This window comes from Lemur catta, unplaced genomic scaffold (assembly GCF_020740605.2).
Source record: "Lemur catta isolate mLemCat1 unplaced genomic scaffold, mLemCat1.pri scaffold_133_ctg1, whole genome shotgun sequence".
In the NCBI taxonomy this organism is placed as follows: domain Eukaryota; kingdom Metazoa; phylum Chordata; class Mammalia; order Primates; family Lemuridae; genus Lemur; species Lemur catta.
Window position 1 is genome coordinate 59,854 of NW_025423759.1, and position 17,302 is coordinate 77,155.

A 17,302-nucleotide genomic window follows, 5' to 3' on the forward strand; every position below is an offset into this window, starting at 1 on the left:
CGGCCCGTGGGGGGTCGGGGGGGTGGGGGGCCCCCCGCGCTCCGCGCCCGCCCCCCCTTTCGCGCTCGGCCCCCGGCCCCCCGGCGCGGCCCGCTGCCCCCGCCCGGGCCTTCCTCCCCTCTCCCCCGCTCCAGCAGCACCGCCAGGCGGCGGCGGCGGCGGCAGCAGCAGAGCGTCCCAGCCCTTCCGTTCGGCCGGCAGCCGAGCCCCAGCCCTGGGCCCCACACGGGGCCGGGCCGGGCGGCGGGATCCCTAAGTGCCGCTGGGTCTCTTCTCCGGCCCCGCCCCGCACTCCGGGACATCCCCTGCACCCGGCGCGGGACAGCCCACGGCGGCAAACCGTGCCCTGGGCCCCCGGACCCCCAGCCCACCGTGGACTTCCTCTCCGCCGCACACCCGGGCCTCGGGCCCGGGCCTCACGCCGGGCGGGCTCCTCGCCGCCGCCGGGGCTCCCGAGAGACACACCGGCGCACCGCACAGGGCAAGTCGCCGGCCACCCGGGCAGAGAGGACACACGCGGAGCACTCCCACCCAAACCCAAACGACCCACCGGCCCCCCGACCCGTGGCAACCCACCCCAAACCCCACCCCACGGTGCAACAGGATAGCCGGCTCTGGCCCCCCCGCCCCCCGCCCCCGGCCCCGCCCCCGCGCGGGGCCTGCTGCCACACGCAGGCCCCTGACGGGAATCGGGGCAGAACGGTCCTCCCCAGACGGGGGTGGGGTGGCGCGGTGGGGGGGACACTGCACGTCTTCAGGACCTCCGGGTGAAGGACCAGCGGCAGCCACGGCCCTGCCTCCTTGTCCTGGCCCTGCCCGCAAGCCCCTCCCCGCCGTGCCCTGGCGCGAGGCGGCGGAGGGCCCTCTCGCGCGCACTCTCGGGCTCTGGCCCTCCGCCCCCACGCGTGGAAGTCTGTCCCTGCGCGCGTGCCCGTGGGTCTGCTCCTTGGGATGTGCGACGGCGGTGCCTCCGCGGTTCGGGTGGGGCAGGGGGGTGCGCGCGAGACCCGTCAGGCTCCGCCTGCGCCCGCCCCCCCATAGGGGCAGGTGGGCTAGCGAAGGGCCAGGGCGGCGGGAGGGACCCGACTGGGCAGGGAGGGACGCGTAGCAGCAGCTCGGCCTCTTGAGGCGTCCGGGGGCGGCCGCCGGCCTCTGTGGCCATACCACCCCGAACGCAACGCGCCCGCCCGCCCGATTCCCTCTGATCTCGGGAGCTAAGCAGGGTCGGGCCCGGTTAGTACTTGCATGGGAGACCGCCTGGGAATACCGGGTGCCCTAGGCTTTTTGCTGTGCCTCTTTTTCTGTCCCACCCCCCTGGGCTGGAAACGGGGGTGGGGTGGGGTGGGGTGGCCCGGGGCCCCTCCGCCCTCCGCGCCCGCCCCGGCTCCCGCCCCCGGCCGGCCCGGACCCTGTCCCGTGGCCCCTGGAGAGAGGGTCAGGTTTGACATGTGGAGGCTCAGTCCCCGAGGCTGTCGCCCCTCAGACACCTGCCGCAGGTCCGGGCCTCCGGAACTTCTGACGGACCGGCTCTGAATTCAGGACAAATTCTAAGGTTGTCCAAGTAGACGACCACGTTACCCTATGAGAGGAGAAATTTGATCCTATCCATATATGCAGAAGAATAGAATCTGAACAGTTGGCCATTCGTTCACGATAAAATAATTTAAGAATCCAGAAGAGAAGACATCTGGAAACTCTTTTCAAAAGTCTAAATCCTTAGAAAATAGTCTTAAGGATTCAGAAGTAAAAACATTCTTTGGAAAGTCACGAGCAAGACCAGGGTGTTGATAATGAGATTCTTCTGGTCAATACTGCAACAGACGCTCTAAAATACACACTAAAACAAGGGAAAACACTAATAATAGGTGGGAAAGGAAAAATCACCTCGTTCATTGTCCTCACCTCCTACGGTTCTCAAAATACACTGTTTGCCCCTAGGCATGGGAGACCTGTAGAAAGCCTAGGTGAGTCCCGCAAGACAGCTCTACATGAAATCAACGTTCAATCGATAGTTTCGATATTTCTTATTTCCTAGCAAATACACAATAATGAATGCAATTTTTAAAAAGGATCACAGTCAAAGTCACAGAGAATCTACACAGCACCTACGGGAAAAACGTGCCAACTTAGATGGAAAACTTAGTAACAAACATAAATGATGGCCCAAATCGATGGAGAGGCTATACTGTATTCCTCGATAGATGGACACAGAGCCCCCAAACTAATCATTTCCCCCAAATTAATAAATAATCAAATTTAAACAGGGTTTATAACTAGAAACTTACAATCTGTTTCTTTCTCCTTTTCTTTTAATTAGGGAAATGGACATGTTGAAGAATAATAATAATAATAATAATAATAATTATTATTATTATTAGATTAAATCGAGTTAACTGTACCAAAACTCTACCACTCACCTTATAAAACTGGGAGTTTATTCATAGGTCGCAAGCCGCTGTGTATCTTTTCCTGAAGGCATGCAACCAAAGAAACACTTCTCCCCAACAAATCCCATCTCGACTGTCAGCATTTTGCTTGCTTTTCCTTTTAAAGTTTTTGCTCTCTGTTATAGGACTGTCTCATTGAGGTAGTTTGTTATTTTCACAGTTTATATAATACATGTGGAACCATTGTGGATGCATTCTGGGTAACTTGTGTGCCAGGGGAAACCTTCTGTTTGGGGAATACTCCTTGCTGACACAGGAAGCTGCAGTTCATCAGCACTGCTATAGAATGGCACTGCACGAAGCAATTGAAATATCTTTATCCGATCTTTGACTAGGTCCGTGTACACAGGGCTCCCGTGAGTATTACCCTAGACGATTCCTGGTCACACGTGCCCTATCTTCTCTCTGGTACGTGCTCCTCAGAGAATACGCTTGCTCCTGAATGACGCCAGTGTGGATTCATATCCATTTATGCTACATTGTTTTCCAAATGGTTCTATCACTTCACCTCCCGTATCAGCAGGGTGTGGGTAAGAGTTTTCCTCCCAGCCAACACAGCGATCGGTTTTTTAAGTTTCCTCAATCTGGTGAGTTTGAAACTACACCTTGCTTCAATGTTTATTTCCTATTTCCCTGATTAATAGTGAGGATACAGTGCCAAATGCGTATGAAGCATATTACACATAGATATTCTGTAATAGTAATATCTTGCCAAGTATATGCGCTACAGATGCCTTGTCCTGTTTGCGGCTTGTTTTTTACCCTCTTCGTGGTATCTTTTGACACTTTTTTATTATGGGAAATTTGAAATAGAAACAAAAACAGACAGAATAGTAGAATACATACTCACTACCCTGACTCAAGAAATCACCAACCCTTGGCCAGCCAGATCTTGTTTCTTTTATACCCCTCCTACCTTAAGTTCATGATCCCCTTAGTAATATCCCTCCATCGATAAAGGGTCAATATGTTTCTATCAAAGGTGGAGGCTTTCTTTCCTTTTTCAGTGTAATCACAGCCACATTATTCCATCTAAACATTTAACCGTATTAGAGATAACAGCAAGTACTCGATGTCTGCGTTTCCCTGAGACACATACACTCACTTCAGTTTCTTTGAATCCAGTGCAAATACAGTGCATACATGGTGATGGGTTGAGATGTCTTTTGAAAGAGTGTCCACACATCCCAACTAGTTGGGGGCGGCCCCGGCTGTCACCATTTCCCTTTGTTTCCTACCGCTGTCCACAGTGACCCGAGTCAGTTTTGCCGCTGTGAGGGGTGTAATCGTGGATTTAAGCATATTTAATGTGTTTCGATATCTTGCAATTATTATACTTACTGGTGATCAGACTGTCCTGTGTTTGGCAAACGGGAGTCTACTCATTCTGGTTCCTGTGTCTTTTGACGTGACCCTCGTCCTGTTGGATGTCATAGCATCCACGCTTCCCAGCATAAGAAGCGTCCATTTCCCGCCCCAGACTTGAAGTCAGCCTATGTCTCCAGTAAGTCTTAGGACCGTTTAATAACAATGGTTTGTGGAGACCACGACCTAGATGCTGGTGAAATGCACTGCTGTTGAGTTTGCACCTATTTCTCAGCACTTTCCATGGGAAACAACTAAAAACTAAACAATAAAATAGAATTAGATTAAAAAACTAAAGAAAAATACATTGAGCTTACACTGAGAATCCAAATGGAAACTGAGAAATTAGAGGCTTTTTACTCTATACTTTATCGATTTCACCTCTTTCTCTCACACCCAAATTCCCAGTTCTCAAAGACACCCACAGCATTCGCTCTTTGCGTGATGCCACACAATAATCGTATCCATTCACCGTATCACCGTGGACTACTTGCTACTGCGCCAAGCAGGAAAGGCGAGGAAGGAACTTTCTACTTTCCTGGCTCCACTGTGACAATCTAAGAGCTGCTGTCAGCCGAAGCCAGTCTGCTCATGTCCGGGGAGCTCGGAGCCATGTCCCACTCCTTTGGAATATTTCCCTGAGCCTTCATGTGGGCTCCTGCCGTCTGTAGAATCTGACAAGTCACACGTTGTCCTCCCGTTTGTGTCCTCCGTGCTTTGAAGAGATGTCCTATTGAGTCTTTGATTTTTGCTGTGATTTGTATATGTGTCTGCGGCAAAGTGTTGCTTCTGTGCTGTGTAGCAGCTGCCGAGCAAGGCTTTGAAGGCTACGGGGCTGCAGGACGGCGCGGGGGTGTCGGGGGTGGGGGTCGGGGCGCTGGGCCCGGAGGGCCACGTCGCAGCAGCTCGGCCTCTTGAGGCGTCCGGGGCCGGCCGCCGCCGTCTACGGCCATACCACCCTGAACGCGCCCGATCTCGTCTGATCTCGGAAGCTAAGCAGGGTCGGGCCTGGTTAGTACTTGGATGGGAGACCGCCTGGGAATACCGGGTGCTGTAGGCTTTTGCCTCTTCTTTTGTCCCGCCCGCCGGCCCGTGGGGGGTCGGGGGGGGGGTGGGGGGCCCCCCGCGCTCCGCGCCCGCCCCCCCTTTCGCGCTCGGCCCCCGGCCCCCCCGGCGCGGCCCGCTGCCCCCGCCCGGGCCTTCCTCCCCTCTCCCCCGCTGCAGCAGCACCGCCAGGCGGCGGCGGCGGCGGCGGCGGCGGCGGCGGCGGCAGCGGCAGCAGCAGAGCGTCCCAGCCCTTCCGTTCGGCCGGCAGCCGAGCCCCAGCCCTGGGCCCCACACGGGGCCGGGCCGGGCGGCGGGATCCCTAAGTGCCGCTGGGTCTCTTCTCCGGCCCCGCCCCGCACTCCGGGACATCCCCTGCACCCGGCGCGGGACAGCCCACGGCGGCAAACCGTGCCCTGGGCCCCCGGACCCCCAGCCCACCGTGGACTTCCTCTCCGCCGCACACCCGGGCCTCGGGCCCGGGCCTCACGCCGGGCGGGCTCCTCGCCGCCGCCGGGGCTCCCGAGAGACACACCGGCGCACCGCACAGGGCAAGTCGCCGGCCACCCGGGCAGAGAGGACACACGCGGAGCACTCCCACCCAAACCCAAACGACCCACCGGCCCCCCGACCCGTGGCAACCCACCCCAAACCCCACCCCACGGTGCAACAGGATAGCCGGCTCTGGCCCCCCCGCCCCCCGCCCCCGGCCCCGCCCCCGCGCGGGGCCTGCTGCCACACGCAGGCCCTGACGGGAATCGGGGCAGAACGGTCCTCCCCAGACGGGGGTGGGGTGGCGCGGTGGGGGGGACACTGCACGTCTTCAGGACCTCCGGGTGAAGGACCAGCGGCAGCCACGGCCCTGCCTCCTTGTCCTGGCCCTGCCCGCAAGCCCCTCCCCGCCGTGCCCTGGCGCGAGGCGGCGGAGGGCCCTCTCGCGCGCACTCTCGGGCTCTGGCCCTCCGCCCCCACGCGTGGAAGTCTGTCCCTGCGCGCGTGCCCGTGGGTCTGCTCCTTGGGATGTGCGACGGCGGTGCCTCCGCGGTTCGGGTGGGGCAGGGGGGTGCGCGCGAGACCCGTCAGGCTCCGCCTGCGCCCGCCCCCCCATAGGGGCAGGTGGGCTAGCGAAGGGCCAGGGCGGCGGGAGGGACCCGACTGGGCAGGGAGGGACGCGTAGCAGCAGCTCGGCCTCTTGAGGCGTCCGGGGGCGGCCGCCGGCCTCTGTGGCCATACCACCCCGAACGCAACGCGCCCGCCCGCCCGATTCCCTCTGATCTCGGGAGCTAAGCAGGGTCGGGCCCGGTTAGTACTTGCATGGGAGACCGCCTGGGAATACCGGGTGCCCTAGGCTTTTTGCTGTGCCTCTTTTTCTGTCCCACCCCCCTGGGCTGGAAACGGGGGTGGGGTGGGGTGGGGTGGCCCGGGGCCCCTCCGCCCTCCGCGCCCGCCCCGGCTCCCGCCCCCGGCCGGCCCGGACCCTGTCCCGTGGCCCCTGGAGAGAGGGTCAGGTTTGACATGTGGAGGCTCAGTCCCCGAGGCTGTCGCCCCTCAGACACCTGCCGCAGGTCCGGGCCTCCGGAACTTCTGACGGACCGGCTCTGAATTCAGGACAAATTCTAAGGTTGTCCAAGTAGACGACCACGTTACCCTATGAGAGGAGAAATTTGATCCTATCCATATATGCAGAAGAATAGAATCTGAACAGTTGGCCATTCGTTCACGATAAAATAATTTAAGAATCCAGAAGAGAAGACATCTGGAAACTCTTTTCAAAAGTCTAAATCCTTAGAAAATAGTCTTAAGGATTCAGAAGTAAAAACATTCTTTGGAAAGTCACGAGCAAGACCAGGGTGTTGATAATGAGATTCTTCTGGTCAATACTGCAACAGACGCTCTAAAATACACACTAAAACAAGGGAAAACACTAATAATAGGTGGGAAAGGAAAAATCACCTCGTTCATTGTCCTCACCTCCTACGGTTCTCAAAATACACTGTTTGCCCCTAGGCATGGGAGACCTGTAGAAAGCCTAGGTGAGTCCCGCAAGACAGCTCTACATGAAATCAACGTTCAATCGATAGTTTCGATATTTCTTATTTCCTAGCAAATACACAATAATGAATGCAATTTTTAAAAAGGATCACAGTCAAAGTCACAGAGAATCTACACAGCACCTACGGGAAAAACGTGCCAACTTAGATGGAAAACTTAGTAACAAACATAAATGATGGCCCAAATCGATGGAGAGGCTATACTGTATTCCTCGATAGATGGACACAGAGCCCCCAAACTAATCATTTCCCCCAAATTAATAAATAATCAAATTTAAACAGGGTTTATAACTAGAAACTTACAATCTGTTTCTTTCTCCTTTTCTTTTAATTAGGGAAATGGACATGTTGAAGAATAATAATAATAATAATAATAATTATTATTATTATTATTAGATTAAATCGAGTTAACTGTACCAAAACTCTACCACTCACCTTATAAAACTGGGAGTTTATTCATAGGTCGCAAGCCGCTGTGTATCTTTTCCTGAAGGCATGCAACCAAAGAAACACTTCTCCCCAACAAATCCCATCTCGACTGTCAGCATTTTGCTTGCTTTTCCTTTTAAAGTTTTTGCTCTCTGTTATAGGACTGTCTCATTGAGGTAGTTTGTTATTTTCACAGTTTATATAATACATGTGGAACCATTTTGGATGCATTCTGGGTAACTTGTGTGCCAGGGGAAACCTTCTGTTTGGGGAATACTCCTTGCTGACACAGGAAGCTGCAGTTCATCAGCACTGCTATAGAATGGCACTGCACGAAGCAATCGAAATATCTTTATCCGATCTTTGACTAGGTCCGTGTACACAGGGCTCCCGTGAGTATTACCCTAGACGATTCCTGGTCACACGTGCCCTATCTTCTCTCTGGTACGTGCTCCTCAGAGAATACGCTTGCTCCTGAATGACGCCAGTGTGGATTCATATCCATTTATGCTACATTGTTTTCCAAATGGTTCTATCACTTCACCTCCCGTATCAGCAGGGTGTGGGTAAGAGTTTTCCTCCCAGCCAACACAGCGATCGGTTTTTTAAGTTTCCTCAATCTGGTGAGTTTGAAACTACACCTTGCTTCATTGTTTATTTCCTATTTCCCTGATTAATAGTGAGGATACAGTGCCAAATGCGTATGAAGCATATTACACATAGATATTCTGTAATAGTAATATCTTGCCAAGTATATGCGCTACAGATGCCTTGTCCTGTTTGCGGCTTGTTTTTTACCCTCTTCGTGGTATCTTTTGACACTTTTTATTATGGGAAATTTGAAATAGAAACAAAAACAGACAGAATAGTAGAATACATACTCACTACCCTGACTCAAGAAATCACCAACCCTTGGCCAGCCAGATCTTGTTTCTTTTATACCCCTCCTACCTTAAGTTCATGATCCCCTTAGTAATATCCCTCCATCGATAAAGGGTCAATATGTTTCTATCAAAGGTGGAGGCTTTCTTTCCTTTTTCAGTGTAATCACAGCCACATTATTCCATCTAAACATTTAACCGTATTAGAGATAACAGCAAGTACTCGATGTCTGCGTTTCCCTGAGACACATACACTCACTTCAGTTTCTTTGAATCCAGTGCAAATACAGTGCATACATGGTGATGGGTTGAGATGTCTTTTGAAAGAGTGTCCACACATCCCAACTAGTTGGGGGCGGCCCCGGCTGTCACCATTTCCCTTTGTTTCCTACCGCTGTCCACAGTGACCCGAGTCAGTTTTGCCGCTGTGAGGGGTGTAATCGTGGATTTAAGCATATTTAATGTGTTTCGATATCTTGCAATTATTATACTTACTGGTGATCAGACTGTCCTGTGTTTGGCAAACGGGAGTCTACTCATTCTGGTTCCTGTGTCTTTTGACGTGACCCTCGTCCTGTTGGATGTCATAGCATCCACGCTTCCCAGCATAAGAAGCGTCCATTTCCCGCCCCAGACTTGAAGTCAGCCTATGTCTCCAGTAAGTCTTAGGACCGTTTAATAACAATGGTTTGTGGAGACCACGACCTAGATGCTGGTGAAATGCACTGCTGTTGAGTTTGCACCTATTTCTCAGCACTTTCCATGGGAAACAACTAAAAACTAAACAATAAAATAGAATTAGATTAAAAAACTAAAGAAAAATACATTGAGCTTACACTGAGAATCCAAATGGAAACTGAGAAATTAGAGGCTTTTTACTCTATACTTTATCGATTTCACCTCTTTCTCTCACACCCAAATTCCCAGTTCTCAAAGACACCCACAGCATTCGCTCTTTGCGTGATGCCACACAATAATCGTATCCATTCACCGTATCACCGTGGACTACTTGCTACTGCGCCAAGCAGGAAAGGCGAGGAAGGAACTTTCTACTTTCCTGGCTCCACTGTGACAATCTAAGAGCTGCTGTCAGCCGAAGCCAGTCTGCTCATGTCCGGGGAGCTCGGAGCCATGTCCCACTCCTTTGGAATATTTCCCTGAGCCTTCATGTGGGCTCCTGCCGTCTGTAGAATCTGACAAGTCACACGTTGTCCTCCCGTTTGTGTCCTCCGTGCTTTGAAGAGATGTCCTATTGAGTCTTTGATTTTTGCTGTGATTTGTATATGTGTCTGCGGCAAAGTGTTGCTTCTGTGCTGTGTAGCAGCTGCCGAGCAAGGCTTTGAAGGCTACGGGGCTGCAGGACGGCGCGGGGGTGTCGGGGGTGGGGGTCGGGGCGCTGGGCCCGGAGGGCCACGTCGCAGCAGCTCGGCCTCTTGAGGCGTCCGGGGCCGGCCGCCGCCGTCTACGGCCATACCACCCTGAACGCGCCCGATCTCGTCTGATCTCGGAAGCTAAGCAGGGTCGGGCCTGGTTAGTACTTGGATGGGAGACCGCCTGGGAATACCGGGTGCTGTAGGCTTTTGCCTCTTCTTTTGTCCCGCCCGCCGGCCCGTGGGGGGTCGGGGGGGGGGGTGGGGGGCCCCCCGCGCTCCGCGCCCGCCCCCCCTTTCGCGCTCGGCCCCCGGCCCCCCGGCGCGGCCCGCTGCCCCCGCCCGGGCCTTCCTCCCCTCTCCCCCGCTGCAGCAGCACCGCCAGGCGGCGGCGGCGGCGGCGGCGGCGGCGGCGGCGGCAGCGGCAGCAGCAGAGCGTCCCAGCCCTTCCGTTCGGCCGGCAGCCGAGCCCCAGCCCTGGGCCCCACACGGGGCCGGGCCGGGCGGCGGGATCCCTAAGTGCCGCTGGGTCTCTTCTCCGGCCCCGCCCCGCACTCCGGGACATCCCCTGCACCCGGCGCGGGACAGCCCACGGCGGCAAACCGTGCCCTGGGCCCCCGGACCCCCAGCCCACCGTGGACTTCCTCTCCGCCGCACACCCGGGCCTCGGGCCCGGGCCTCACGCCGGGCGGGCTCCTCGCCGCCGCCGGGGCTCCCGAGAGACACACCGGCGCACCGCACAGGGCAAGTCGCCGGCCACCCGGGCAGAGAGGACACACGCGGAGCACTCCCACCCAAACCCAAACGACCCACCGGCCCCCCGACCCGTGGCAACCCACCCCAAACCCCACCCCACGGTGCAACAGGATAGCCGGCTCTGGCCCCCCCGCCCCCCGCCCCCGGCCCCGCCCCCGCGCGGGGCCTGCTGCCACACGCAGGCCCTGACGGGAATCGGGGCAGAACGGTCCTCCCCAGACGGGGGTGGGGTGGCGCGGTGGGGGGGACACTGCACGTCTTCAGGACCTCCGGGTGAAGGACCAGCGGCAGCCACGGCCCTGCCTCCTTGTCCTGGCCCTGCCCGCAAGCCCCTCCCCGCCGTGCCCTGGCGCGAGGCGGCGGAGGGCCCTCTCGCGCGCACTCTCGGGCTCTGGCCCTCCGCCCCCACGCGTGGAAGTCTGTCCCTGCGCGCGTGCCCGTGGGTCTGCTCCTTGGGATGTGCGACGGCGGTGCCTCCGCGGTTCGGGTGGGGCAGGGGGGTGCGCGCGAGACCCGTCAGGCTCCGCCTGCGCCCGCCCCCCCATAGGGGCAGGTGGGCTAGCGAAGGGCCAGGGCGGCGGGAGGGACCCGACTGGGCAGGGAGGGACGCGTAGCAGCAGCTCGGCCTCTTGAGGCGTCCGGGGGCGGCCGCCGGCCTCTGTGGCCATACCACCCCGAACGCAACGCGCCCGCCCGCCCGATTCCCTCTGATCTCGGGAGCTAAGCAGGGTCGGGCCCGGTTAGTACTTGCATGGGAGACCGCCTGGGAATACCGGGTGCCCTAGGCTTTTTGCTGTGCCTCTTTTTCTGTCCCACCCCCCTGGGCTGGAAACGGGGGTGGGGTGGGGTGGGGTGGCCCGGGGCCCCTCCGCCCTCCGCGCCCGCCCCGGCTCCCGCCCCCGGCCGGCCCGGACCCTGTCCCGTGGCCCCTGGAGAGAGGGTCAGGTTTGACATGTGGAGGCTCAGTCCCCGAGGCTGTCGCCCCTCAGACACCTGCCGCAGGTCCGGGCCTCCGGAACTTCTGACGGACCGGCTCTGAATTCAGGACAAATTCTAAGGTTGTCCAAGTAGACGACCACGTTACCCTATGAGAGGAGAAATTTGATCCTATCCATATATGCAGAAGAATAGAATCTGAACAGTTGGCCATTCGTTCACGATAAAATAATTTAAGAATCCAGAAGAGAAGACATCTGGAAACTCTTTTCAAAAGTCTAAATCCTTAGAAAATAGTCTTAAGGATTCAGAAGTAAAAACATTCTTTGGAAAGTCACGAGCAAGACCAGGGTGTTGATAATGAGATTCTTCTGGTCAATACTGCAACAGACGCTCTAAAATACACACTAAAACAAGGGAAAACACTAATAATAGGTGGGAAAGGAAAAATCACCTCGTTCATTGTCCTCACCTCCTACGGTTCTCAAAATACACTGTTTGCCCCTAGGCATGGGAGACCTGTAGAAAGCCTAGGTGAGTCCCGCAAGACAGCTCTACATGAAATCAACGTTCAATCGATAGTTTCGATATTTCTTATTTCCTAGCAAATACACAATAATGAATGCAATTTTTAAAAAGGATCACAGTCAAAGTCACAGAGAATCTACACAGCACCTACGGGAAAAACGTGCCAACTTAGATGGAAAACTTAGTAACAAACATAAATGATGGCCCAAATCGATGGAGAGGCTATACTGTATTCCTCGATAGATGGACACAGAGCCCCCAAACTAATCATTTCCCCCAAATTAATAAATAATCAAATTTAAACAGGGTTTATAACTAGAAACTTACAATCTGTTTCTTTCTCCTTTTCTTTTAATTAGGGAAATGGACATGTTGAAGAATAATAATAATAATAATAATAATAATTATTATTATTATTAGATTAAATCGAGTTAACTGTACCAAAACTCTACCACTCACCTTATAAAACTGGGAGTTTATTCATAGGTCGCAAGCCGCTGTGTATCTTTTCCTGAAGGCATGCAACCAAAGAAACACTTCTCCCCAACAAATCCCATCTCGACTGTCAGCATTTTGCTTGCTTTTCCTTTTAAAGTTTTTGCTCTCTGTTATAGGACTGTCTCATTGAGGTAGTTTGTTATTTTCACAGTTTATATAATACATGTGGAACCATTGTGGATGCATTCTGGGTAACTTGTGTGCCAGGGGAAACCTTCTGTTTGGGGAATACTCCTTGCTGACACAGGAAGCTGCAGTTCATCAGCACTGCTATAGAATGGCACTGCACGAAGCAATCGAAATATCTTTATCCGATCTTTGACTAGGTCCGTGTACACAGGGCTCCCGTGAGTATTACCCTAGACGATTCCTGGTCACACGTGCCCTATCTTCTCTCTGGTACGTGCTCCTCAGAGAATACGCTTGCTCCTGAATGACGCCAGTGTGGATTCATATCCATTTATGCTACATTGTTTTCCAAATGGTTCTATCACTTCACCTCCCGTATCAGCAGGGTGTGGGTAAGAGTTTTCCTCCCAGCCAACACAGCGATCGGTTTTTTAAGTTTCCTCAATCTGGTGAGTTTGAAACTACACCTTGCTTCATTGTTTATTTCCTATTTCCCTGATTAATAGTGAGGATACAGTGCCAAATGCGTATGAAGCATATTACACATAGATATTCTGTAATAGTAATATCTTGCCAAGTATATGCGCTACAGATGCCTTGTCCTGTTTGCGGCTTGTTTTTTACCCTCTTCGTGGTATCTTTTGACACTTTTTATTATGGGAAATTTGAAATAGAAACAAAAACAGACAGAATAGTAGAATACATACTCACTACCCTGACTCAAGAAATCACCAACCCTTGGCCAGCCAGATCTTGTTTCTTTTATACCCCTCCTACCTTAAGTTCATGATCCCCTTAGTAATATCCCTCCATCGATAAAGGGTCAATATGTTTCTATCAAAGGTGGAGGCTTTCTTTCCTTTTTCAGTGTAATCACAGCCACATTATTCCATCTAAACATTTAACCGTATTAGAGATAACAGCAAGTACTCGATGTCTGCGTTTCCCTGAGACACATACACTCACTTCAGTTTCTTTGAATCCAGTGCAAATACAGTGCATACATGGTGATGGGTTGAGATGTCTTTTGAAAGAGTGTCCACACATCCCAACTAGTTGGGGGCGGCCCCGGCTGTCACCATTTCCCTTTGTTTCCTACCGCTGTCCACAGTGACCCGAGTCAGTTTTGCCGCTGTGAGGGGTGTAATCGTGGATTTAAGCATATTTAATGTGTTTCGATATCTTGCAATTATTATACTTACTGGTGATCAGACTGTCCTGTGTTTGGCAAACGGGAGTCTACTCATTCTGGTTCCTGTGTCTTTTGACGTGACCCTCGTCCTGTTGGATGTCATAGCATCCACGCTTCCCAGCATAAGAAGCGTCCATTTCCCGCCCCAGACTTGAAGTCAGCCTATGTCTCCAGTAAGTCTTAGGACCGTTTAATAACAATGGTTTGTGGAGACCACGACCTAGATGCTGGTGAAATGCACTGCTGTTGAGTTTGCACCTATTTCTCAGCACTTTCCATGGGAAACAACTAAAAACTAAACAATAAAATAGAATTAGATTAAAAAACTAAAGAAAAATACATTGAGCTTACACTGAGAATCCAAATGGAAACTGAGAAATTAGAGGCTTTTTACTCTATACTTTATCGATTTCACCTCTTTCTCTCACACCCAAATTCCCAGTTCTCAAAGACACCCACAGCATTCGCTCTTTGCGTGATGCCACACAATAATCGTATCCATTCACCGTATCACCGTGGACTACTTGCTACTGCGCCAAGCAGGAAAGGCGAGGAAGGAACTTTCTACTTTCCTGGCTCCACTGTGACAATCTAAGAGCTGCTGTCAGCCGAAGCCAGTCTGCTCATGTCCGGGGAGCTCGGAGCCATGTCCCACTCCTTTGGAATATTTCCCTGAGCCTTCATGTGGGCTCCTGCCGTCTGTAGAATCTGACAAGTCACACGTTGTCCTCCCGTTTGTGTCCTCCGTGCTTTGAAGAGATGTCCTATTGAGTCTTTGATTTTTGCTGTGATTTGTATATGTGTCTGCGGCAAAGTGTTGCTTCTGTGCTGTGTAGCAGCTGCCGAGCAAGGCTTTGAAGGCTACGGGGCTGCAGGACGGCGCGGGGGTGTCGGGGGTGGGGGTCGGGGCGCTGGGCCCGGAGGGCCACGTCGCAGCAGCTCGGCCTCTTGAGGCGTCCGGGGCCGGCCGCCGCCGTCTACGGCCATACCACCCTGAACGCGCCCGATCTCGTCTGATCTCGGAAGCTAAGCAGGGTCGGGCCTGGTTAGTACTTGGATGGGAGACCGCCTGGGAATACCGGGTGCTGTAGGCTTTTGCCTCTTCTTTTGTCCCGCCCGCCGGCCCGTGGGGGGTCGGGGGGGGGTGGGGGGCCCCCCGCGCTCCGCGCCCGCCCCCCCTTTCGCGCTCGGCCCCCGGCCCCCCGGCGCGGCCCGCTGCCCCCGCCCGGGCCTTCCTCCCCTCTCCCCCGCTGCAGCAGCACCGCCAGGCGGCGGCGGCGGCGGCGGCGGCGGCGGCGGCGGCAGCGGCAGCAGCAGAGCGTCCCAGCCCTTCCGTTCGGCCGGCAGCCGAGCCCCAGCCCTGGGCCCCACACGGGGCCGGGCCGGGCGGCGGGATCCCTAAGTGCCGCTGGGTCTCTTCTCCGGCCCCGCCCCGCACTCCGGGACATCCCCTGCACCCGGCGCGGGACAGCCCACGGCGGCAAACCGTGCCCTGGGCCCCCGGACCCCCAGCCCACCGTGGACTTCCTCTCCGCCGCACACCCGGGCCTCGGGCCCGGGCCTCACGCCGGGCGGGCTCCTCGCCGCCGCCGGGGCTCCCGAGAGACACACCGGCGCACCGCACAGGGCAAGTCGCCGGCCACCCGGGCAGAGAGGACACACGCGGAGCACTCCCACCCAAACCCAAACGACCCACCGGCCCCCCGACCCGTGGCAACCCACCCCAAACCCCACCCCACGGTGCAACAGGATAGCCGGCTCTGGCCCCCCCGCCCCCCGCCCCCGGCCCCGCCCCCGCGCGGGGCCTGCTGCCACACGCAGGCCCTGACGGGAATCGGGGCAGAACGGTCCTCCCCAGACGGGGGTGGGGTGGCGCGGTGGGGGGGACACTGCACGTCTTCAGGACCTCCGGGTGAAGGACCAGCGGCAGCCACGGCCCTGCCTCCTTGTCCTGGCCCTGCCGTGCCCTGGCGCGAGGCGGCGGAGGGCCCTCTCGCGCGCACTCTCGGGCTCTGGCCCTCCGCCCCCACGCGTGGAAGTCTGTCCCTGCGCGCGTGCCCGTGGGTCTGCTCCTTGGGATGTGCGACGGCGGTGCCTCCGCGGTTCGGGTGGGGCAGGGGGGTGCGCGCGAGACCCGTCAGGCTCCGCCTGCGCCCGCCCCCCCATAGGGGCAGGTGGGCTAGCGAAGGGCCAGGGCGGCGGGAGGGACCCGACTGGGCAGGGAGGGACGCGTAGCAGCAGCTCGGCCTCTTGAGGCGTCCGGGGGCGGCCGCCGGCCTCTGTGGCCATACCACCCCGAACGCAACGCGCCCGCCCGCCCGATTCCCTCTGATCTCGGGAGCTAAGCAGGGTCGGGCCCGGTTAGTACTTGCATGGGAGACCGCCTGGGAATACCGGGTGCCCTAGGCTTTTTGCTGTGCCTCTTTTTCTGTCCCACCCCCCTGGGCTGGAAACGGGGGTGGGGTGGGGTGGGGTGGCCCGGGGCCCCTCCGCCCTCCGCGCCCGCCCCGGCTCCCGCCCCCGGCCGGCCCGGACCCTGTCCCGTGGCCCCTGGAGAGAGGGTCAGGTTTGACATGTGGAGGCTCAGTCCCCGAGGCTGTCGCCCCTCAGACACCTGCCGCAGGTCCGGGCCTCCGGAACTTCTGACGGACCGGCTCTGAATTCAGGACAAATTCTAAGGTTGTCCAAGTAGACGACCACGTTACCCTATGAGAGGAGAAATTTGATCCTATCCATATATGCAGAAGAATAGAATCTGAACAGTTGGCCATTCGTTCACGATAAAATAATTTAAGAATCCAGAAGAGAAGACATCTGGAAACTCTTTTCAAAAGTCTAAATCCTTAGAAAATAGTCTTAAGGATTCAGAAGTAAAAACATTCTTTGGAAAGTCACGAGCAAGACCAGGGTGTTGATAATGAGATTCTTCTGGTCAATACTGCAACAGACGCTCTAAAATACACACTAAAACAAGGGAAAACACTAATAATAGGTGGGAAAGGAAAAATCACCTCGTTCATTGTCCTCACCTCCTACGGTTCTCAAAATACACTGTTTGCCCCTAGGCATGGGAGACCTGTAGAAAGCCTAGGTGAGTCCCGCAAGACAGCTCTACATGAAATCAACGTTCAATCGATAGTTTCGATATTTCTTATTTCCTAGCAAATACACAATAATGAATGCAATTTTTAAAAAGGATCACAGTCAAAGTCACAGAGAATCTACACAGCACCTACGGGAAAAACGTGCCAACTTAGATGGAAAACTTAGTAACAAACATAAATGATGGCCCAAATCGATGGAGAGGCTATACTGTATTCCTCGATAGATGGACACAGAGCCCCCAAACTAATCATTTCCCCCAAATTAATAAATAATCAAATTTAAACAGGGTTTATAACTAGAAACTTACAATCTGTTTCTTTCTCCTTTTCTTTTAATTAGGGAAATGGACATGTTGAAGAATAATAATAATAATAATAATAATAATTATTATTATTATTATTAGATTAAATCGAGTTAACTGTACCAAAACTCTACCACTCACCTTATAAAACTGGGAGTTTATTCATAGGTCGCAAGCCGCTGTGTATCTTTTCCTGAAGGCATGCAACCAAAGAAACACTTCTCCCCAACAAATCCCATCTCGACTGTCAGCATTTTGCTTGCTTTTCCT

At 55.0% G+C, this 17,302-nt stretch overlaps 3 non-coding genes and 4 pseudogenes across 3 annotated transcripts; all 7 read left to right on the plus strand.

The window, feature by feature from the left end:
* The first annotated feature begins 1,150 nt into the window (after positions 1-1,150).
* Positions 1,151-1,282, plus strand: LOC123629341 (annotated as a pseudogene).
* Positions 1,283-4,753: 3,471 nt separating this feature from the next.
* On the plus strand, positions 4,754-4,872 carry LOC123629306. Its single transcript, XR_006731999.1, has one exon. It is a non-coding gene; the product is annotated as a 5S ribosomal RNA (ribosomal RNA).
* A 1,203-nt stretch (positions 4,873-6,075) lies between these two features.
* LOC123629342 lies at positions 6,076-6,207 on the plus strand (annotated as a pseudogene).
* Positions 6,208-9,677: 3,470 nt separating this feature from the next.
* LOC123629307 lies at positions 9,678-9,796 on the plus strand. The gene has a single exon (XR_006732000.1). It is a non-coding gene; the product is annotated as a 5S ribosomal RNA (ribosomal RNA).
* A 1,203-nt stretch (positions 9,797-10,999) lies between these two features.
* Positions 11,000-11,131, plus strand: LOC123629344 (annotated as a pseudogene).
* Positions 11,132-14,601: 3,470 nt separating this feature from the next.
* Positions 14,602-14,720, plus strand: LOC123629309. The gene has a single exon (XR_006732002.1). It is a non-coding gene; the product is annotated as a 5S ribosomal RNA (ribosomal RNA).
* Positions 14,721-15,903: 1,183 nt separating this feature from the next.
* LOC123629345 lies at positions 15,904-16,035 on the plus strand (annotated as a pseudogene).
* The last annotated feature ends 1,267 nt before the right edge of the window (positions 16,036-17,302 follow it).